A 24488-nucleotide genomic window follows, 5' to 3' on the forward strand; every position below is an offset into this window, starting at 1 on the left:
TTAATACTAATTTGTTTTTGCTCCAAGATTACCTTTTAGCTTTTAATCACAGTTCCTATTTCTTTCCAGATTACATTACATATACATCTATTCTGTTGCCTTTGACTTTGTTTTCCTTTTTTCCTAATAGTACATTTTTGTAAACCTGTGTTCTAGTCATGATTGCTTTCCTACTGCACTATACTTTTGTAGTCCTTATAATACTGATAAACTTAATTTCATGATTTCCTCAGGTCAGGAGATCTGATCTTTTCAGTGGAATCATCTTCCATATACCCCCTTGTTGTATGTTAGTGTATTTCCTTATCTTCATAATTTTCTCACATGTTCACTGCCTAAAGACTTTGATTTAATTATGTCTTCTCTGAATAACAGTTTCATTTGCCCTCATATGGAAGACCATCAAAGAATTCTTCTCTCTTCTCCGCAGGACATCTTTCAATCACCTAGTATGTTCACCTAATACAAACTCCAACTGCATCTCTTACTCCTGCATTCTTCTTCCTATGAACTCTACTAGATGGCACTACCAGGCGTAGATGGCTGGCATAGTTAATGCACTTTGCATTTAGGCATCTCCACTTTCTATGTCATACTTTAAATATCCTTTGATGTTGCAGTTGGATACTACTTTCCTGTACCAGCTGGAACACAGGGAAAGACAGCAGAAGCAAAGATGTAATTTGGCCCCCGCTGAAGTCAGTAGCAAAATTGTCATGGCATAATTTTATTTAAAAAGATATCATTGAGATGCAGGGTCAAATGCTGGAATTGTTTTCACTTGTATGCAAATGGGAATATAACCTAGTAGTGGTCCAGTAAGCAAACACAGCTTTTCTTCGTTGGAAAAATAGAACTAGAGGAGCTATGAGTCCAAAATCTATGCAGTGCTAAGTCTGGTATTTGGGAATTTGTCTCCTTGTCTCATTAGTTAAATTAGATTACTAGATTTGTCGTTTGCAGTATCTATCCAGAAATACGTGTGTGTGTGTATTCACACATGTATTCATATAGAGAGACTGAAAATGGGATTCTTTCTTTTGTTATCAGTCTGGAGTGTTAAGTGACTTCCCTTGTCTCTGGGTCTTAGTACATCCCAGGTATTCCCACAGTAGGTTTGAATGGCAAGGTGGAGTCTGCTTTACTTGTTTTATAAGGTAAAGTGAGGCATCATGAAAATAAATCACTTCCAACATTACTCAGGAGACTTATGTCAACTGGAAACTTCAGCCATTAACCAGGAGAGCCAAATTTACCCTATAATTGCAACACATCCTGCAATTGATTCTGAATTGCTTTAGTTTTGACATTATAACATTGTTTTCATAAACCAATACTGTCTTTATAGTACCTATTGGTCCCTTGCTCTTTTAATTCACTTTGGTAGTGCTCATTTGAAAACAACAGAAAAAGTTATGCACAAGATCATTTAAAAAGATAACGTGCATAATAAAGTCTAATATAATGCCTGTGGCAACTTCACACTGGAAAATAAACGGCAAGGTTGTACTAGACATCCTTATAAGAAAGGCCTCATAATAATTAACAATGTGTAGGCAGAGTTCTAAGCCTGGGATTGCTTATAATTCTGGCATTTGGCTATATCCTTAAGCTTTCCTTTACAGATTTATGAGATCATTATGACCTGCTCATAATGAACACTGATGAGACAAAGTCTCCCATCCATGGGACAGTGAATCAAACTGCATTGTTTAAATACTTCTTGAAGTTAATGAATCATCAGGAAGAGTCCACCCCAAAGACCTAATGTTTCCCAAACAATCAGCTGGTGTCCTCGACATCTGATATGAAATCCATGAATGTTCTATTCCTTTCCCCAGAGACATGTCCATGTTATTCTGGGAATCTTTCTCAATAAAACATAAAGACAGACTGGAACATAAATGACACAATTACTTTCAACAGTATATACATCATATACAAATATACAACATTTCAAAATTAATCTGCTTGATTTACTGTGACTATTTCTTTCCAATGATGATTTAGCTACTGTGTTTTGTGCTTGTGGTATTGCCTTTCTTTCTTAGTGATAGTGAAGTGGGAAGACATTCACAAATTCCACCTTTGCAAGACAAGACAGCCCAAACCTCCTGGAAGCCTATCCCATACAGGGCCACCACAAATAAACAAACAAAAAACTTTTCTCCATTCTTACCTTAGCAAAACAACTGTTCTGTATGGACAGCTAAGGGCTGCTGTGCTCCAGTATGAAGATCTCAGAAGCTGAGATCAGACTGTTCTTGGCAGAGAGCCCTATATTATCTTACTTTGTGCCCGAGTTTGATTAGAATGAGTCTGTTCACAATCAATTTCAGATCACAATGCTGAACTCGAACTTTTTGTCAAGCCCTTCAATCAGTAATAAAGATAACTGAAAGAACTTTCAAAGGTATAGATCATCCAATAAAGACACTTGACCTCCCAAGAAGTGAAGAGCAGTGTTTTTTAAATGCAAAGTAAGGCAAATCTCATACAGAGTCTCAGCAAATGTTTGCTGAAAGACACAGCAGGAGCCATACTAAAGCTATTAAAAATGTAGATTTAATTTCCAAAATAGTTCCACAGAGATTTTTATTTTTCACACGAGAGTCAGAACCATACAGAAAATTGCAATTGCTAAGGTTGACCTCTGCTATGATAGCTTGATAATGCTGTAAATAGAGTTCTCTCCTGGCAGATGGAAGAAGCATTCCTACTACTCAAGCAGGCTTTGAGTTTGAACCACAGTGCCACACATAGGTGTGTTCTTTTTGCATTCTGTCTGAGAAAAAAACACACTGTTACTTCTAGTGACCTTAAATTAAGACTCTTCTCCAACTTTTCAGTTCAACTATTACACTGAAAAAATCAATTATTCACACTACCTGAGACTCCGTTTTGTAATTGGTGCCTAGATAATTTGCTGATGGATGCATTAGTAATATCTATGTACAGTGCCACCAGGGACTCATCTATGATAGGAAATCCTCCTTTGAGGAGAAGCAGTCAATACCCAGAATCCAGCCATAAAACTTATAAATAAAAGCAGACAACATAGTTGAGACTAAATCTTGGACCTTGCACATGCAGACCAGCAAGAGGAGAGAAACTCTTACTGAGAAATCTCATCAACCCCTGGGAGAAAACCTCAACATTTCAATGAAATAGAGCCTGAAAAACTGAGCTGCAGCCTGACTGCAGGACTGCAGATTTTTAGACTTCCCTGTCTTTTTCAGAACTAATTTGAGGACAGAGGTGACTGATTTGCAAAGACTACTAAAGACATGATCATTAGCTGTATGATAGTGGAGCTCAAAACAGTGTTTAATGAGCCAGGAAGAAAGATAAATTGCTGAGTTCAACTCGAAGTCTATAGTAACTATAGTGAGTATGTGTTTGAAACATTTATCATTAATTAGGCATTGTCACTTACCTCCTGGATGAAGCCAATGCTATCCTGGGCATCATAAAATCTATAAACTGCAGTACATGTCACCAGAATTTGAAAATCCAAACAAATCAGCTGGGCAAAACTCTCTTTCAACCTGTTAGAAATATTGACTCATCTGGATCTATAATGCTATTAAATTTTCATTCTTAGTAAAGACAGATGATTTATATTAAGAAAAAAAAAAAAAAAAGATTGTTTGCAGTACCTGAATACTCTATAAAGAAACTCTCATAGCACACAAGGAGAAGCAGAAGAGACTACAAGGTTGTGCTAATGCCTCCACCCAGTGCGTTGTAGGATTCCCCTGACATCATGGAAGTTTTGGTCTCTGTCTTGGTTTCTCCATGGGCACCCCTTTAAAGAGGCAGGAAAGAATCAGCTACTCATATCTTAGAGACAACACATCCCAATTTTATTCTGTCTCACAAGGATAGGTAAATTATTTCAATTAATATTGTTTCATTTCAAGAAGATTATTTCATACCCTCATAGCCAGAAAAAAAAAAAAAGGTTAAAATAAAAATAAAAAGTACCTTCATGCAAGCTTCTCCCCTAATGTGACTTTCCTAATCCTGGCCCTTCCCTAGCATTCCTTACTACTGCATGGAATAAGGGTGAAATGCTTCATGACTTCTCTCTGAATACCCCTTTAAAGCCTCTTCCACTTAGGGCCTAAAAATACAATATCAGATTCACTCTCTCATTAAATTTACACTGAATGCCTCTAGTGGTTCCATTGCACCTGGTGCCTTCTGGGTTCACCAGACATGAGTACTTCTCTGGGTGACACAGGACCAGTGGAATGGCTTCTTCTCTTCCTACCTTGTGCAAAAGGCTGTTTGGGCATGACCAGAGGACTTGGCTTCCAGAAATATCCTCCCAAAGCCAGAATCTCCTTCAGACTGCTCTGACCAGTGTGAAGTTGGAAGGAAATTACTAGACTTTTTTTTTTTTGGTGTGAAGAAGAAACTTCAGGTGGTAGGTACAGAACCACAACAGGAACATCTAACCCAGCAAATATTTATATGGCAAACAGACTATGGCAGAGGCAATACTGTGTACCAGTTACACTGGCTGTAGTAGTTACTCCTTGGATTTAGAAGCCCCTAAAATAGTCAGACCAGTCTGAAATCTCGTTCTGGAGAACCAGACAAGCACAGAATCTGTCCTAGGCTTAGGGCAGAACGAAGCAAAGCCTAGCAGCAATCTGGTGTGCCAGTTTCGGTTGGCCAAGCCAGACATACTTCAGCTGCAGCCGACAACCTGGCACTGAGGCTCAATTAATCAAGAGAGGTTATATAACAAGCACAGAATTTCAGCCAGAACAAATCAAACGGATCTGCACACAAAACCCTCATTGTCCAGTCAGGTCACTTCTCTTCTGCACCAGCTGCTTTTGTGAACAATTTTTCAGCTTATCCTCAAACAGTATCTGTCCTTGATCATTTAATCAGTATTTAAAGCTGTGTCTGTGATGTTATTGATCCCACTTGTGCCTCCAGCATGTGTTTCAATGGAAAATCCAGCTCAGAGGAAAAGTGCAGAACACTTTCTCAGCATCCATGAGAAGAAAAAGATGCATTTTTCTCCTTTCTGATTTTATGATTTGTTGTATAATAGCAATAATCTCTATTGCTTTCATATACTTGCAATAAATGGCTTTTGAGATCAATGAAATGTCTGAGCTTCACTTTGGCTATTAATCATTCTCAGTAGCCATTTATTGCTTCATATATTACAAACAACAGAACTTATTCCTTAAATCTAGCCAGATAGCTGAGGACTGCAAATTTCAAACCTAACTCTGAGAGACAGATTCACTGATGGCAATCCCCGTGCTGTCTCTTATAACTATAAGTAATAATAACAGCACTGTGCCTTCTACCTGCAGATTTCAAAACCCACTATAAAATGCATTAAGGAAAAATGAACTTTGCTTCTGTACTTGAAGGAGGGGAGAAGGTGAGGATATGGCCAAGAAATATCTGTGAAGATCCCCCCCCCCCTTTTTTTTTTATTATCTGAAAAAGCAGTAGAAGTAAACTGACAGAATTTGTAATACTTGCCCTTGTTGTCATCCTGGAAGCAAAGCTCCTTGGGAATCAATCCTCAGGCTGCAGCTAGGGGAATGGGTAACCACTGCCCTGGGAAAGAGGGTGCATTGCTGTTCCTGGTCAGCCTCTGCAAGACTGGTATGAAACAAATGTTCGCTCAACAAACTTGTCCATGCCTTTCCTAATGGGACAGGTCTTTAGTCTCTTTGTTCCTTATACTCCTTCTGCCTTGGACTTGATCTTGCTTTTTGTGTAACCATAAAATAAAAATGGGCAGTCGCACTGAAAGAGAGGAATTCCCTGTAAGTTTGGATTGGGAAAGTCAGATCTAACCCTGAGAGTAATAGTAAAACTGGGCTGGGATATCACAAAATTTTCATTTGTGCCTCACACAACATGAGGAAACAGGGAAAGCAGCTTTAATAGTTGGTATAACATTCTGATACTTACTGGGCTCAGCTGTTGTAAGTTTTTTTTTTTTTTTAAATAACTAAAGGACAGAATTCACTTTCTTCTTCCAAGTCTAATCTAGTTTTATCCACTCTACTCTCCAATGTCACATTATCTTTAACCTTGCCTCATGGTTTAAAAGCCCTTTATCCAGATTAGCCACCTGAATCCCCAGAGTTTATGTTAGCGTTTTCTACAATTTCATAATGATCCATCCTGCTGAGTCTATTTCTGCATGTAAAATAGGTCTATACTATTAATGACAGCAATTTTGTGCTATTGCAGCAAACAGTTGCAACAGGCACTCTGTGAAAAGAACAGATGAAAAAAAGCCTGCATTAAAACTTCTCTGGTTTTCAACAAAACCTTTGCCACATTACATTTCTATTAGGCTTACAGAAGACTTTGTGCCACCCTGCCAAGTACGTATATCTTAACAGCATCTTATTCCAAGGATTACTTCACTTTGAGGATTAGGAAACATTTTAATAATGGAAGAACAGATCATATGCTCTTTATCCTCTGTGTCTTGAAAGAAGATCAGAAGGGGAAGAACTGTTTTCTGCTCCTTATGCATCACTGACTGAATTGTTTCCACATTTCCAGTTTAATCTAAATTAAACTTGTGTAACTCCAAAGGATGATGGAAGTGATAAAGGACTGAAATTGAGAGAGCTCTCAGAACTTGCTCTTGGAAGTTTCAAAAAGTTTTACTGACCTTCCCTTACCTCTTACTTTCCTACTCTACTTTTCACAAATACATTTGTTATGGATGTCTGAGGTGGTTGTTCAACAAGGTTGTTCAAGCAAGCTCAACAAGGTCTTGCCAGTCCTCTTCAGAACTGGGTGAAAAACAAGACCTCCATATATCTGATGAGTGCATATCAATCAAATACTATTTTTACCTCCAGCTACCTGAGAAGGAGTATAGGCTCTCTTGCATAAATAAAAGAATCGATGTACTGGGTCAAACCAGAGATCCAGTTAAGTTTAGTATCCTCTCTCTGCTACTGGCCAATAACATGTTTAAGAATATAAGAACACAGCACGTACAGAATGATCCTTCTCCACTTGACAAAATCAGAGGTTTACTGTGATAACAAAAAGACCCTTGTTGTCTAGCAAATGGAGAATAGGAGTCTGAAAAGATGAGTTCGCCAAATGACTTCTTTGAATTGCTTTGTCCCCTCAGGCAACTGACAGAGATTGTGACTCAATTACCAAGCTGGTATGAAAATATTCATCAGGCTTTGCAAGTCTGTAAGGATATAGCCCTTATATAGCTCTGTATCAGTACAGCATAGCTTATGACAAAATAGCCATAAAATCTGCTAACACCAATATGGGAAAAATGTGACGTACCCTAGAGATGCTTTCACATCTTGGAAACCAAATAGACAAATGAGGTTGAAAACGTATGATCCAGGAAACATTGTACAGAATAGAAACAGCAAAGATAAGTTAGAATTATGTGGTTGTATTAACATCACTTTTGTTTATGTTTTCATAAAAATAGCAAAAGTGCTAATGAGCAAAATAGTTGCAGAGGACAACAGCATGAACACCTATCAAACAAATGTTCAATGAAAATTAGTACTAACATAATCTTGTAGCCACAAAACAGAGACAAGAAAGGTAGTTTTATATTGATTTGAAAAAAAGGTTTTCCTAAAATCTGTTATGTCCAAAATTCTCTACAGCTTCTAATGGGAGTATACTACGTGTTCTTTCCTCTTAAGAAGTGATAAGATGGACGAGCTTTTCTTTATTTGCAAATAGATTCAGAATCCTCTAAGGTATTCTATGGTTATGTTTCGGAGACATCATTTATCATGTTCTTATGTTGAAGGTGTAATTCTGAATCCATCAGTATGCTCTCTTGTTCCATAGCAGTCTGCCATCATACTTTTACACCAGTTTTGCATCAATCACCAATTTTCAAAAAACTATAAAATAGGAATATAATTCAGCAAAAAAACTATGATTCATCTTCTGTCTCTTAATTTCTATTTATTCTTCTAATAGGATAATAAGAAAAATAAAGAATACATTTACTCAGTAGATTGTACATATAAGTGGAAAAACATGCATGAGTTTTCTTGCTATATTCCACCCAATTGCACATTATCCATCAATAACATTGTTCAGTCATGTGGAATATTAACTAATAGGTTGGCTGCTTTCCATGAATTTCATCAAATATTCCTTTCACATTAAAAGAAGTCTTACAACTTTATTGAATAAAAAGGTTAATCAGAAAATATCAGAAAGTCCAATCACATTCTTCACTATATCAGATATAGTAGAGATTTTAGATGTCTGACATAACAGAATTCTTTCTTGCTTCATTTGATAGGCTGTCCTCTCCTGCAATGGTTGTTAGTTAACATGGTGATAAATTTTTCTCTAAAAACCTCCAAGCATCTTCCATGTTGCAAAAAATATAGTATTTTCCCCTTTACAGAACTATAATTTATTAGAGAAAAATGGTCACACAACCCTTCATATATGGGGAGTGTTCTTTAGAGTGTTATGGTCAAAATGTATATCATTCATTACATTCACTTTTGCTGAGAATATGTAAGAATTAGTGGTCAAAATTTGATTTTTGAAATTCTCTTGCCACATTTTTCAAAATACTACTTTGTCAGCATCAATGAAATTGTTTCTTATTAAAATCTGAGCGTTAACGTACAAGGCAATATTCTCATCAGATGGGCTTGTGTGTGTAGAAAAGCTAACTAGAACAGTTTATTATTATTATTATTTTATTATTATTATTTCCCAAAAAATATTTTTCTAAAATAGCTGTTTTCTAAAATAATAACTTTGCTTTCTGAGTGCAGGAATGATTCATTCCACTTAATTTTGTTGTATCAAAATCTCTGAAAAGAACTGGAGAAGACATTCTCTCTTTGCCCCAGTCTTTTAAGGGCAGCATGACAGCTATTAAATAGCTGTCTGTGCAACTGTGACCACAATCATTTGTGTTACGTGATCTGCCTCCATCCACAGTAAATCACTGGGTTGTCATATTGCACTGCAAACTCATTCATAACATGTACTTCCTGGAATATTCTTTCCCAGATCAATGGACTCATTGCTTCTGCTATTTATTAGGCACTAGGGAATTCCAGCTACAAATCCATTCCTGTAAGCATAATTTAATTATAATTTGCTTTATGAGAGAGAAATAACAGCAGGCAAGTTAAAGAGAGGGATGTGCCATTCTTATGGCTGTCAAGAAAGTGTTCCAGACCATGAATAATCAAATTCAGAAAAGAAATTCTATCATATCAGCCAAATTATTTTCATATAAGACTCTCAAACTCAGAAAGTAGAAAATAAACAAACAAAACAAAACCAAAAACCAACCAACAAACAAAACAAACAATGAAGACAAAGCAGGAGAATGCTCTAACACAGCATCATCAGAACTGGATAAAAATCTAGAAAGATATAACAAGACAACATGACATCCTCTGCTAAGTATGTAAGCTCAGATTGTTTGTCAGCTGTTTCATGGTGAAGTCAATAATAATAATGGACTCTCAGTAACATTCTTTACAAAAACCAACCAAACAAAAACAAAACTAAAAATCAAAAAACACACACAAGCCTCTATTAATTCTAAAACCTATCTTCCCAAACCTATTAATTTATCCAGAGTAGGAAGAGTAGGGATAGACCTAGGCAATGTGGAAAGAGTTTGACAAAGAGGACACTTTTCTAATTTATGGCACCTATCCCTCTTTGTTCCAGTTTGTGGAAAAGGATTAAGAATGCCTGCTCATCATTCCTATAGCACTCTGAGAGGCCAAATAAATATTACATTTTATTTTGAATAAAGTTTGAAAAGTAACTCATGTTTTATTGTGCATCCCTGAACCATCATGTCACTGTTAATCTGCACAGGTCTGTGTATCTGTGGAAGGAAACCGAACAATATAGGACAGGAGAAATCCCTCATGGCTGAGTTATGTTATAAAGTACTATACAATATATTATACTTCTCCATACCACGGCAATAGCCAACAGTATTTAAAACATTGCTTTCACTAACATCTAAATTCATTGAACTGGTTCTTATCTTCCGCTGTCATGTGTTGTGTAACTATATTGAGAACAGTGAAAGCTGAGTTATTCACCATAAAATCTGGACTACCAACCTCCTTAGATACCCAGTGGAGTACTGGAAGTCAGAATTGAACTTCTTCGTACTGTTCAGGTGTTTTAAAGTGTGAAATGAACATAGTAGCATTTTCATTAAAGAATACTGTGTACCACATATTACCTGTCTCCTTCATCCTTATGAAAGAGACAAAACCCAGCAACAATATCAGTAATGGTAATAGGCTTTTGCAATGAAACAACCCTCCCTTCACGACAAGTTTTTGTCAGCTGGTTTACTTCTCAAGATAAATCATATTCCTATTAATAGGGAAAATGTAACCTATAGGTAAGGCTTCGCTGTTGTTGAGAATATCACAAGTAAAGAACTGCAGGTAAGCAACAGGATTTGCAAGAAAACCCTTTCACAGTAAAATCCCCTCCAAAAGAAAGAAAACTAACATTTCAGTTCTGATGAAGCAGAAATCCTGGATAGCATCCAGTAATCATACCCGAGCAGAAAAGCTGCAGCTTAATATCTTCATTTCAAGGGAAGGAGCTTTTCCACTCCACTCTGCCTTCCTCCTTGGGTAGCATATTGCAAGTGCGTTAGCTCTATTCATGCAGTAGAGGACACTATTTTACACATCATCACCTCCCCGGCCAACGTGGTGCGGTAACACAGCCCCTGCTTTCATCAAGCCCTGCCTGTTCTCCTAATACAAAATAAAGGTTACATTAAATTTGTGGGTGAAAGGCCATGCATGCCAAAGACGGAATGTTATCAAGACATAATTAAGTAACATCACCCAATGCAACAGTAAAAGGATTGAACGGAATTTGTATGTTGATGGTGAGCAGGTGTATTGCTTGATAAGATCTGCACTGTGCATGAGCATCCTAAAACTTCTTTCCTGTTCTTCCTGCCAGCATTTACCTCCCCACCTCAGTTGAAACCTGGGATAAAAAATGAACTGCCAGTCACTGCTCATCAAATCTCTAAGTTCAGCCATCTCTATGTTCTGAACACAAAATGTTGTGCTCTGAACTTCCTGAAACTGAATCAGATGATTCTGAGTACAAGACAACACAGATGCATGAAATCCAGGGAAAAATGCATTTATGAAAGTTGTTAAATGATTTATGCCATGCTAGTTGTTTCAATGCTTAACTTAGCACATCAAGGGAACTATTTAATTAAGTTTATTTTGAAAGATCCGAACTATTAGCATGTTATAACAGGATTGGGAAATATAACCATATTTTCAGATGAGGCTTTAACATAACCACGTAGTGTTGCTCTGCCTGCCTCCAAGTAAGAAACTCAGGAGTAAATTTATAATTGTCTTTGCAAAAAATCAGAAAGGTGTAAAAGTTCTGAGAGAACTAGATATTAAGATTTTTAACAAGTTTTACTCATGACCCACTTTTCAACCAGTCATTATGTGAAGCCTTCATACAAGTTTGATTATCAAACTGATATATTTGATCAATAATTTTATATCTTTAGTTCTGTCGTGCTTATTTATTAAGAACAGCCAGAAACTCCTGTTTTCTGGAACAAGAGAGTGAGTAAATGACAGAAGGCAAAATTTGGGATTCTACCCTTCTCCCTTCCCATTCCAAGCTACTTTCTGTTCTCTCCCCTCAACCTTCTTTAAAGTAACACTGTATGGACATTTTCTGGTCTATCTTGGACTCTGCTGTGTTTCCTCTTTGCTTCTGTTCATATTTGGCAGTGTCTATTCACAAAGACTGCTCAGACAAAACAGTAAACAGTAAAAAATCATGGGTATCACTCAGCAAAACATGCCATAAAATACCACGGTATTGCTTGTACTCCTGTTTTATGTAGAAACCACAAGCATACATCAATGTTCTGTTGTGCAAGGAACAGTAAAAATACACCTTCTTGAAAAGAAGGTTGTCTAGTTGCATAGATTCCAGTATAATTACAACATGATTAAATTACTTCCCCACATGATAAACATTTTTTTGTTCAACTCAAATTTGTTCAACTCAAATTAAGAAAAGAAACAAAAAGAACAAAATGGTTCTATTAGAATACATCCCTCAACACCATTTACCTTAAGTTCAGACGGTTCATATTATGCATGTGGTGGTTGTCCACCTACATGCGTATGACTACCCAACTGCTAGGAATGAAAAGATATAAATCATCCATTCATACACAAGCACAAAGTTATTAATATGTATATTGATAATAGAAGGATTAAAATGGACTAGGTTGTGCATGCCATCCCTCAGCTCAGTTCAATTAAAAAAAAATTAGACAACTTGGTTTATCGATTTCTGATCTAATAGAAAGTATGTGTCACATGCATGGCTCTTGCAGCCCTTAGGAAAGATTCAAGTGCCATAATCCCTTGGGATAGGTATGTTTTACCAGAGGCCTGTTTTTACATTAGCTCAAAGGTCCGTCAGCAGATATATGGAATATTACAGCTTTCGAGGCATAATCATTCACGTTCCAGAGAAAAGATAAAGCAGAGGACTAGAAAGTGCCCTCATATAAGGCATGTTGTTTCTAGAGTCATGTCCCTTTCTAGGTACCATTAGCAGCATCAGAGTCATAAAATGGCTGCCTTTTAGAATCTGAGCTATCTTGGCCATCTTCGATAACTAATCAAAATTGTACTTAATAAATATAACTCCCAATTTACTTCAATGAAGGTCTTGATACGATCTGAAAATCAGGATTTCACAGGTTCTGTTATGGTTAGGGCATGTCAGAGGGAAATGTGTTATACGCTGACTCTACTGAGACATTAATTATAGCTCTGTAGACCAGAAATGAGATACAGGTTTCCAGAGGCATGAGAGGAGCACTTGTGAATGGTCGTTGTGTGAAAATCTAAAGTTGTCTCTTTGAAAAACAAAATATTTACATAAGAAACAACTTTCCATGGGGGGAAAACAAAACAAACAAAACACGCGCACACACACACACAAAAATCAATCAAAAAAAAAACACCTCATGACCATGGAAATAATTTGTTCAGTTTTTTAAGTAACAAAACTTGCAGGTACTATTCTTGAGTTACTAGAATTTGTGATGTTATTTTTTGCTTCTGAAAGGCTTATGCATCACAGAAATAAGGAAGCTTGCCTCTCTTCTTTTACAGAAGGCACAGCTACGTGTTTCACAGCAAAATGCATTAAGGACACAAGAGAAGTATCTTTTCTTTTCTCTTGCAATGTGTCAGCCATACCCCAGGCATATAACAAATAATAAATAAAATAACAGTGTAAGCGTGGCTGGGATGAGAATACTATTACCATACTCTGGAGTCTCTGTCACGCTCTTTTATCTCACTCTTGGCAGCCCACTTGCCAGTTCACATCACAGTTTGAGAAAGATCTGCCAGGATATCAGCTACTCATGAGAACAAGAAACCTTGCATCTATATATATTAATTTGTTCTCTGCATGGATGTATCTTAGTAAGACCTTTGAATATAGCTTGTGAGTACTGGCCAGTGCAGAAACAGAGCAACACCAAATTGCAACATTCCAATGAACACTTAATGTGTCTTCTGGAAAAACTGGCTGATATAAAGGTAAAATACGTATCTTCAAATTTTTCCTGCCCTTTCTTTGCTCTAATCTTTTGCTTGTATATGAGTATATTGCATATGTTGATAGAAAAGTCTGGTGGGGAGGTCTATTTCTAGTAACAAGTATCTAGACCATAGAAGTTTGTTATATACAGACTGATGAACGTATAATTAATCCTGGCACTCCCCCTGGCATGGCACCAATGGAGTTAAACACAACCCAAAGAGCTGTGATTGCTCCACCTTTATATTCCATCTGACAGTTCTCTTTCTTTCCCTGGATTGTCATGTAGCCCTTTTGCTTTGTCTGTTCATATTACACAGTAGCTCCTCTGGTGTCTCTTTCAATTTTTTTCCATACAAACGCATTCCCTGTGATACATTCAAATTTGTGCACAGGAGACTTCCTCAGGCTCACTGTTGCTTTGGCACACTTACCTTTATGCATAAATAATTAATATTAATATTATAGGTTAAAAAATAAAATGCCATCCCAAAATAACAGGATCATCTATAAAAATTAATTTTCACAATGTACATCTTAATAGACTGCCAACATAAAATTTCCTTTCTGCAGAACTTCCAAATTCTGTAGCTTCACTGGTTTCAGTGTTTGCATTGGCAAATGGAGGAATTTACACTTACAAACTGATAGTAACAAAGCCTTTAATAAGGAATTAGATCCAAATTTGTGAGAAAAGACTGTACCTCTTCTCAGGTAAGGCAGAGGAAGAAACCACTACTGCACATGGTCCCTAGTACTACAGGGCTTAGATGGATAGTACTATATGGATAAGGACTTGGCACATGTTTTGGTTTCAAAGGATTATTGGCAGGTAATGTTTGGTGTCTGAGTTCAAGTTTTGCAAATGAGAAGTTAACGTTGCCTTGAATAACTCTCTAGCGCCCCTCCTCTTTCCCCTGACACCATTGGATGTGATTGGAGCTGACACCCACAGTTGTGTGTTTGAATAGCTCTATTCAGTGCGAGGTTACAGTTTACATGTCAACTTCCCATATCTAAACAGCATGAAACTCTTGATTATGTTTGTCAGCCCATCCTGAGTTTTTATTTCACTACAAAATTTATTGGAAAAGAAACATCAAGCACTTGATATTCCTCTTTCCGATCTCTTTTAAAAAGTTACAGAAAAACCCACAACACCTTAATGAATAATGTAAATGCCCTCCCCTCCAAAGGGCTTGTATCTCTATATCAGTAATAGCTTATAATGCAGAAATGTCTATTTTGAGAACTTTGCACAACTAAGTTCTATCTTGTTAATTTACAGTTTTGGTCTCTTTGACTTTAAAATATATAAATCCATTATAAACAAAACCGCATATGAAAAGAATGATACAACCTATGTAATCTCCACCAAAAATTTAAACATTTAAAATGAATGAATTCTGAAAGGAACAGCTTTGAGTGTTATTGACTGAAAAAGCAGATGGTGCAAGGCTACATTAGTGTCACAGAGCATTACCTTCATTCTTAGTAGGAAAGATGGCATCTCAGTGATGCACAGGGCTTTTTTTTTTTTCATTGCCTTCTAGGGGGTTCAAGTCATAAAACACACACACACACAAAAATAATTTGTTTCTTACTGAAGTTATGTAGTGAAGAAATTAATGCATCTCTGATTTACTCTTTGCATATAGATTGCTTCTCTAGGGGGAAAATTCAGCTTAAGACGGATAAGTCATTTAAGTCTTACCTAAAACCTTAAAATAGAGTGTAAGTATGACTTAAATTATGCATAAACCTTTAGCTAGCCTTTGCAGAAGGGCAAACTCAGTTTCTTTAACTCTGAAGTATTAGACTTTACCTGTTTTCAGTTAAAGGAGGATGAAGGTCTGACACATGAAGACACCTGTCATTTGCAACCTACTCTCTTTCCAGAGGCCCAGATCTTTTTCCATCACATAGCCATGTAAAGCATACTTGTAAAAATCAATCATTTTTTATCAAACAACAATATTTACAATTATCCAAATACTATCATAACAAAATATGGAAATCTGTGCGAGCCCAGTGACTTCTATGAGGGTCACAGTGCCTCTGGCTCCCTGCTACAGGAGGTTCCCCAAACCCAGAGGGCAGAAGTCAGGATGAAGCAAAGAGATAGCCATCTTCTCTCTTGCCCAGTCAAGGTTTTTTTGTTTGTTTTTAACTAGAAGACACAAACACACAAACAAACCAATAAAAGGGATCTTATTCATCGCAGAAATGTACTTCATAAAAATAAAATTATTTTTTATTAACCAGCTTGTGTTCAGTTCACTTTAAAGTGGTCTCAAGTACAAGATATTTTACCAGACAGGCTGTGGGAATATTTAATACGCACCTTTTTCCAGCTGTACTAGAGGTCCCTCTTGCCTCTTAAACTGTTACCCACCTTCTCAAGCACACAGGAATGGACAAACCTGTTCTGGCCTTCCCTGTGACAAAGCCAGGAAGCATTCCCAATCCATTATGGCATTTTAATCTCCATTAATTTTCACCTACTTTAAAAGAGACTCCTCTGGACAAAGTTCAACATTCAGAGTCTGCGTAAGCATTCCCTGGGGTTTTCTGTTCAGCCAGACACTGAACGTGTGTCTGGATGACACCTCACAGAGAACAGCTGTACTTCAGCAGGAAGAAGGAACTAGACGACCTCACAAGTCTTCCATTGGTCTAACTGCTGCTGCTTTATCAAGGTTAAAATAATTTATACTGAACTGCCATCTGAGGCTGGGCCTTGGTCCAAGCATGCACATCAGCCCACAGTATCTTTTTGCTAAAGATGCTGCTGAGAGTGCCGGCACTCGCCTTGGCTACCTCTAAATGTCTCACAGCTTTCAGAAGAGAAGAAAGCTTACAGCCATGCTTGTGGTGGCACAACTGCCTTTGGAACTGGGATGTACCTAATCCAGGGACCCCCTAACCATAACTCAAAGACAAACAGCATAGCTGTCTTGCAGACGAAGAGGGGAGGCTCTGGAGACCTCTGCAAACTGCCTTGCACCATTTACCTTTCTGTGCTAATTAGAAACTGTTCACAGAGAAACTGGCACAAGACTGTGGAGAAGAATCACATGCTTCCAGTATTTCCACCATATCCGTCTTTCGTATCACATTTGTGGAAACTTACATAGGACCATTAGGGAGAAGAATTTTAATTTGGGGGCACTATATTTTTAAAAATAATTTGTTTTACCTCCAGGAATGTACTAATCTATGATGGGGGGTGGCAGGACTTGTAGGATTTTTTTTAAATACAACATGACTTGAGCAAAACTAATGAGAAACTGTAAAACTGAAATTAGCCACCAGAGACAGCTCATTTGGTTCCAAATGGTCAGTGGCTTCATTTACTTTGGCAAAAATACTGAATGAATATGGATGTTTACAGACTTCAAACATGCTGCTGCTTAAATACTAATATATATTTAGATGACAGCAGAGAGAATTTATTTGCTTGCCTTTAAAGGTTTAAATTGATAACAGAAAAAATAAATGAGAAAGCACTCCTACAGTAACTTATGTAGTGAGAGCAAAATGACTCAGACCTGACACAAAGGGTCCATATGACAATACAAGACTGTAGCCATGCATATGCATAAGAGCATTACAGGCAGTCGCAGCGAGTACATTTGGACACTATTCTCACTATTGTTCTAATGAATGGAATCAAAACAGTCCCCTTCAAAGCAGCAAACATGCATGCTTTGAATAATCCATTCAGCCCTAGTCAAATTCGCAGATGAGCTTTCGGAGTCGGAACACAGGCTGAGAGAGAATATCTTATTTAATATTGAAATGAGAGGAGACAAGAAGAGAAAATGAGGTCCCAGATACCCATTTTTGATGGGTCCAGTTATGACTCTGAAATTCAGTAGCCTGTAAAAGAGTGAAGAGATGGGAAAATGTCGTTTGAATAGACAATACTCAGAATATCTAATCAAGACTTTTTATATCCTCGAAAAGGCTCCTGCTTTAACAATTGTTTTACTGTTACTATTATCATTTAATACCCAAATTAATCTCATATGTACAAACAATCTAAGGAGGGATAGGAAACATTTTTCCCTTTATCAGCTGACAGTAACAACTACTTAAGCTGAAACTACCTTTTGCTTTCTTTGTTGTTTTTGGCTTCCTGGGTTATGCAGTCATTTAAATCTTCTGGTCTTCTTAACTGGTCTTCTGCAGATGCTAAGCCTGTGGAGGCTTAGCAGCCTGGTGATGAGCAGCAATTGCTAGCAGGCATTAACCCCAAGTTAGACACTCCTTGGATAAAGGTAGGATTTACCTCATCTACTTTAGCCTTCTGAAAGTTAAGCACGTGATATGACCAGATTGTTTACGCTATCTTTTTATAATGAGTGGAGAGAACAAGGTTCTCAGAAAAGATAATTAGACCTGCCCATCTCAGGAAGTGATCACTTGCTAATTGCAGGTGCTCATCTTTTGCCTATAAGGTCAGCTGTTGTCTCTCTGAAGGTGATAAGCTTAGTTTAGATACCTTATACTTAAATAGCTATAATTAGAGCATTTAAAGGATTAATCTCTACTAAGTTTTTCATAAAACAAGCACTCATCTCTTCCAAAGGCCCTTTTTTCAGTGAAAGTACATAGTACACATAAGAAGCTCATGCTGAAGTGAAGGTCAACATTGCACGCTGCCTGCCCATTGGAAGTCCCAGCTTATGTATGAAGGGATGTTGAGGTTCAAAATGTTGGAAAATGACGACATTCTGACTCCTCCTGTATTGGTCACTCCTGGAGGTAAAGCTGAGCCACAAGGAAGTCCCAACTTCTGTATTAAAAAAATACATAAATCAGCTTTTGAATATTTATAAATGGATTTTTTTTTTCTTTCCCCTACTGACAACCTAGACAAGTGGAAATAGGCTGGTTACTTGAGCAGAAATTAAATGGAATGCTGAGAAGTGGAAAGTTTCCTCTTCTGTGTGGGTTAATGAGACCCTGTAGGACAGCAAGAAGGTGATCTTAACTGTTCTGATTAGCTTGACCTAAAAGCCACTTCATGATTCATACATACATAGAAAATTTAATTTAAAATGATTAAATTGATGATCAAATACAGACTAGTTAACAGCATACGTTTTAAAATACCCTCTTCACAGCATCTTCTGCTCCTTCCAACCCCATGCCAACTTTCATCGAATATAATGTCCTGGGCTGTTAATGAGTTCTATCAGCAATCTCGTATGTTACCACACTGGATAGTCTTTCAGCACTCTTAAGTGACATCTTTAAATGTACTGGACATAAATTCAAGATCAACATGTCACACCCTTTCTTAATCTTCCCTCCTGACCAACAAAGTCTTCTCTCTGGGAGTGTCCTGTGCTTCACTTGCTGGTGAAAACTCCTGGGAAGGTGTTTGCTGAAAGCCTTCACTGCATGGGAGAGCACTGCTGGACATCTGCTTTGAGAAAGCTGTCTTAGAAACCTGTGAGCAATTCTCTTGTTATAGATGAACACTGTCCACACCAATTTTTTCTCCTATTGCTAGTTAGATACTTTTGTTAGTGGTGCAACTTAATTTCTGATGGGGAACACTGACATTTTAATCAGGGACATTTCATTCTAATCTAAAAAATAAAAATAAAAAAAATCTGTCCTTCTACCATGGCAGATCTCTTCCTATTGAATACTGTGAAGCTAGAGATATAAGACTCTTCAGATGATTAGAGGGTAGATTTGAAGCTGATTTCAACAAGCAGTAGTTTGAATTGAAATTTAAGCTGCGGGTTCTGCTATAATGAGAACAATAGATTGGAGAAATAAGAGAAAGATGCAAGATATATGTAATGTAAGTCAGTACATTAAGTAATTTTGCACATGTAAAAGCTCCCTTTATATATGTTAGAAATATATTTGGGCAAGGGGTATAAAATAGGCATAGTAGTCAGTTCCAAATTTTTTGTTGTTAGTACATAGCCTGAAGTCTTCTCTAAACCAGAAAAAAATAAATAAATCTCCTTAATGTGGTCATTGTCCTATAGCAAATTAGTGGAGATCATCAAATCATTCCTTCTACTGAAGGCCATTTCCCATCTATCTCATTTTCACAACGCTCAATCCAGTTAAAGCTGGGTCAAACTAAAGTGAGTAACTAATGGACTGAAACACCGAATTTTTTATAGAAAAGTTCCTGAACTCAAAATATAATGTCTCGGATACAAGACCAAATGATAGATCATAGCATTTTCTTGAGGACATTAAAGATAGATTATGATGTTGTGATTTATCCATGCCTGATTTCTTCTGTGAGAAAAAAAAATTATTGTGAAGGGATTACACTGATAGGATATAACAAAGACCAAGTCAAATCCCAATTTGGGATTACAACTTGGGAGGAAAAAAGTGTGTGTGTGTGTGTCTGTCTATGTGAATATTATAAAATTAGTAATAAAAATATAATCCCACCAAATACCATCCAGGTAATATTTCAATTCAAAAGCAATGATTACTAACCTATAATCTAAGCAGATTTTAAAACAATACAGGCTCTGGCACACATTGTTGTTTGCACATACAATGCCAAGTTTACCAGCAAGTGACTCCTGAGATTTGCGTACATTCACTTGTAACATGTTTTACACATGTGAAACAGGCACAGAGTCTCATATTTCTGTTTGGACATGATACTGACAGTGTTCTTCTGAGCTTCTGGCTTCTAATAGCTATATTAATATCACAAACGAGGGATCATAATTCTGCAGGGGTCCCAGGACACGTTTAGCACACATCTACATGCTCAGCTAGAGGCAGACGTTAGGTTGCTCTGCCAAGCCAGTGGGAGGCAAATGAAATCTCTCTAGACAAGCCGGCAATTTACTTTGCCTGAGGTAACAGACTGTGCAATGCACTACGTGGACATATGCAGACTGGACACATGCATGACCATGTAATTTCTCATTTCAGAACTGTTGCTCAACTTAAACAGCTTTCATAAAAAAAAAAAAGTCTTTGCTGTTCACCTGAATATCTCCTTGAAAACCAACACTGACCCTAGAAATACATGTTAATTAGTGAGTAGAAGTATGAGTGTGTTTTTGATCCAGAATCAACAATATGAAAGTGATGAAAACTACTTGTACAGTCTCAGAACCTGGAATTAAAAAAAAAAAAGAAAAAAAAGTAAAGAAAAGCTAAGAAACCAGCAAAACCAGAATCATAATAATGATGGTAGAGCTGGGGGAAATAGCAAACAACATAGCAAAATAAATTTGCTTAGCTTATCCAAAAGTAAATTAAAAGTTGGATTGATTTTTAAATATATTTATCTCTAAAAAGGGGTACTCCTACACACTAAGAACAGTCTCAGTAGGGATCAAAAATACCCACTGGAAACTGAAAACAAAAAATTGACATTGCAAAGACAGTACAGATTTAACATTAATGACTGAAACATTAGTGAAACAAGAAGTGGTGATTAGCTTTTTGAACAATTTACTTTAAGCAAAAACAATTATTGGGCTCTGACATATCAGTCAGTGTAGGTGGTCACTTTTGCCTTCAAACTCGATGTAAACATGAGTTATAAGCACCTGTTCTCAGGAATGGATAATTTAGTAATACCAATGTTATACTCACTGCTAAAAACAACCAGGTCTCTGAGGCTCCACAAACAGCAAGGAGGAGAAATGGCTACGCTTTCTCTTTGGCATATTTTTGCAGATAACCTCTATCCTTAATTTATGTTTTCTTTGCTTTCTCAAAGCAATGTGCAGATTATGGGTAACTTAGGGATAAGAAGAAAAATAATGCTTTATTTTGTCTATAAAATATAATTAGAATTTCCCATAATACCTGACATCCTGAAGGAAATAATTCCCTCTTCAGATAAACATGAGCTAGTAGGACAGGCCCTTTTCTTACAAGGTAGCCAGGGCTGGATTTTCAGAGGTATTTGGCACAACAGCTCTCATTAAAATTGTTTTTGATATACAACTGTAAACATTATATATAGCCATATGTCATGTCAAATTTAGTCTCCTAAGACCTTTGAAAATGTGAAGCCATCAGTATACCTGAGGCTTAATTATGTATTAACTTCCTCATAATGCAAGAGAACCTTCATATTCCCAAAAGCTCATTTTATTGTTATGGCTTTCAACCTACAGTTGTAAGAGGTTATTTTTTTGTCCTTGAAAAACTTAAAATGAAAGTTTGCTTCTCGCTTTAAGGTGATTTTTCCCCATTGATTTCTAACATTTAAAATGGAATGTTTTTCAGATTTCATTTGCCCATGTTATTTGTTGGAAAAATGTCAATTTTCTTCAAAATTTTATACCGAGAAATTAATCCTCTGGGAAGAAGTTTGAGATCTGTTTATAATAATGTTTGAAGCTTGTTTTTGTCATTTTTTTTTCTTTTACAGGAGAAATATCCTTTGTTTTTCCTGAATAATGACCAAGTTGTTTGTCTCCCTGCTCAGGTTATATTGTCTGATGTTCTAAGGGGAATGACTTACAGTTCAGAGGGATTGAAGTTATGATCATCGCAAGCTTTTATTTTTGGTGAAATAAACACTTTTCTCTGTTCTCCCTCTAGCCTCTCAGCACTGACAACTACAGGTATGCTGACAACTCTCAGGACTATAAATGTGTGCTGGAGAAAGTCAATGGGAAAGACAGAACAAAGAGCTCTTTGCTACTGTTAGAAATTTTCTTAAACAAAATCTAGTGGGCAAGAACCCCAATTTTCACAATTGCAGCCATTCTATCATCCAAATCAAAGTTGTTCAGTCTACATCTGTGCTAGAATCTATTGAGATTAAGTGCAAAAAAAAAAAACTGAGAGCATTTAGAAATGAGATTTTTCCTGTATGCAAAGTAGTTTCTTGCAGCGTAGCGGTTTATGAAATTCAAGCAACTTAAATGACACAGCCTCCTGGTTAGTACACCTGTCTCTGTCAGCAAACTCCAAAAAGCCAGTGTGCTGGAACCTCTTGCTCAGACTTGATGCTTCCATTCATTGCCATCAATGTGACCTTTCACTCCCTCACAACAGACTAGTTGGCCTTCAGCGGACTAATGTGCCAAAATCTGTAGGTTTAACTATGCCTCTACATTACTGGGCAGCTGCATTAGCCTTTATATGGTCAACCTCCCCAGTTGCGTCCTCATTAAGTGTTACAGCACTGTTCTCTTTAATACTAACAACCTCTTTTCTCCCCTCACCGTGTTGCCAGGAAAAACGGGTGAAAGCAGAAGTGGCATTTCCATGCCTGCGAGACAGACAGCACAGTCGACAAGATGCTGTGTTTGTGACAGACTGAAGGAATCTTGGCTGGGTAACACAAGGCACAGAGCAAGCCAATATTCAGCCTCCACTACCAGAAAACAGATATATGATATTCTTCCATTTTCTACTCATCACATTGCATACCTTAGTAATTTGTTCTCAGTAGCAAGTACAGCCGGCGTCAGTAAATTCTGACCTCTGTCATGCAATGGGACCACGGTCTTTTGTAATCCTGGAACAGGACAATGAAAATAAAGGTCAATTGTCTCTTTGTATCATTCCTGTAAACTGCAGAATTGTTACAGCGGTCATAGTAGTTTAAAGCAACCATAAGAAGAGATTCTACCAGAACTGTTTCCGTAATTCTGAATTCAGCTCCAGGAGACAAATAAACACAAACAAATCTGCATCTCAGGGCCAACAAAGAAAAAAAAAAACTATCTCTCATAATATCAGCTTATTAAACTAGATATAAAATAAGAAAGGAAGGGGAATGGAAAGGACAGAAAGAGAGAAAGTCATTCCATCCATTATTGTTCTTCCTCTTTATAACTTCAAGTTTGCATTAACAAAATACAATTGAGCTCATCGTTACTAAAGAACCTTTAAAACACTCACATAATTTTCCTCCTGCCTGTAGTTTCCATGAAACAGATGCATGTGCATATTAAGTTATATTTTATGATTCATCTGGGGGCAACTTAACTGAGACATATCTTTTTGTTTGCTATCAGAAAAGCCTGGATTGAATTTCTTTTCAGCAAATAAATTCCTAGTGAATGACAGAGTAAGGACTTTATTTCCCCAAGTTGCAAAACTATTTCTTCTGCACTATAGCCAGTCAATGCCATGCATAGCCAGGCTCTTATAAGCTGTCAAGGTACAACCTTAAGGTCACCCACTCTGAATCCACTTAGTGCATTAACAGAAGTATGCAGTAAAATAGCTTCAGCTGTGAGTTGGCAGTTTTAATTGACAATTTGCAGGTTTCTCTCAATGGGGCATAGCTTCTATCCAGCCATCAACTCACTAACTTATTTCAGAAGCTTTCCTAATGTGGTTAAGTGCTTCCCTTCTGCAAGGTGATGCCGAGAGAGCCCAGACAGCTATAGCTGATGCGTTTAGCCTTGAGTTTCAGCAGTAAGGTGATGGCTGGAATAAAAGTATTGAGGAATTTCTGTAGTGCTCGGCCACAGCATGCTGCAGTCATCAATCCTGAGCACTGCATGGGGGACACCTGGCACTAGCAACATGGGATTGTTTTTAGTGAAGACAGAGTAAGTTAAGTTGCCCTTTATAACCAAAAACTTACATTTGGATAAAACACAGCCAGCTGAGTGCTGTGAAGACCTGGCTGGTTATTCTATTGCTCAGGTTGTTTTTCCCTATCTCTAGTATCAGCTTAAGCATCTTGAATAGCAGAGATATTTCATTCCATCGCTATATATATTTGCAAAATAAAAAGTTCTGCAAGCAGGTCTCCAACAGACAGGTCATTAAGGTTTATTGTGATCTAAGAAAGGAAATGGGTTTATAGATCTTATCATGGTGGAAGTTATTTTTTGTATAGCATT

The 24488-nt window shown here is 37.1% G+C and overlaps 1 long non-coding RNA gene across 1 annotated transcript; it reads right to left on the reverse strand.

The window, feature by feature from the left end:
• Positions 1 to 2762: 2762 nt before the first annotated feature.
• On the reverse strand, positions 2763 to 23833 carry LOC308196932. Its single transcript, XR_013952504.1, has 3 exons — positions 23533 to 23833; positions 23059 to 23146; positions 2763 to 18451 (listed from the first exon to the last, which is right to left on the reverse strand). It is a non-coding gene; the product is annotated as an uncharacterized lncRNA (long non-coding RNA).
• Positions 23834 to 24488: the final 655 nt, after the last annotated feature.

This window comes from Anser brachyrhynchus, assembly GCF_964034855.1.
Source record: "Anser brachyrhynchus genome assembly, chromosome: 6".
Lineage (NCBI taxonomy): Eukaryota > Metazoa > Chordata > Aves > Anseriformes > Anatidae > Anser > Anser brachyrhynchus.